Below are 595 nucleotides of genomic sequence, written 5' to 3' on the forward strand. Positions count from 1 at the left end.
GGGATGCCCTCTATCACCACTTCTATTTAACATTGTATTGGAAGTCCTGGCCAGGGCAATAAGGCAAGAAAGAGAAATAAAAGGTATACAAATTGCCAAAAAGGAACGAAAACTATCTCTATTTGTGGATGATATAATCTTGTACATAGAAAACCCAAGGAACTCAATAAAAAAAACTACTGGAATTAATAGAGAGGTTCAGCAAAGTGGCAGGACACAAGGTCAACATACAAAAATCAGTTGGATTCCTCTACACCAGCAAGGAGTCCTCTGATAAAGAAATAAGGGAAACAATACCATTTACAATAGCTACTGAAAGAGATAAAATATATGGGAATAAACCTCACCAGAGACACAAAAGACTTATACAAAGAAAACTATAAAGCACTGCTACAAGAGAAAACAAGTGTACTACATAAATGGGAGAACCTACCTTGTTCATGGATAGGTAGACTGAATATTGTAAAAATGTCAATACTATCTAAAGCAATTTACACATTTAGCACAATCCTTATCCAGATTCCAACAATTTTTTTTAAAGACATGGAAAAACCAATTACTAATTTCATATGGAAAAGAAAGAGACCTCGGATAA

The sequence above is a fragment of the Orycteropus afer genome, unplaced genomic scaffold (genome assembly GCF_000298275.1).
Source record: "Orycteropus afer afer isolate SDZICR_OR568_19922 unplaced genomic scaffold, OryAfe1.0 scaffold00478, whole genome shotgun sequence".
NCBI classification, from domain to species: Eukaryota; Metazoa; Chordata; class Mammalia; order Tubulidentata; family Orycteropodidae; genus Orycteropus; species Orycteropus afer.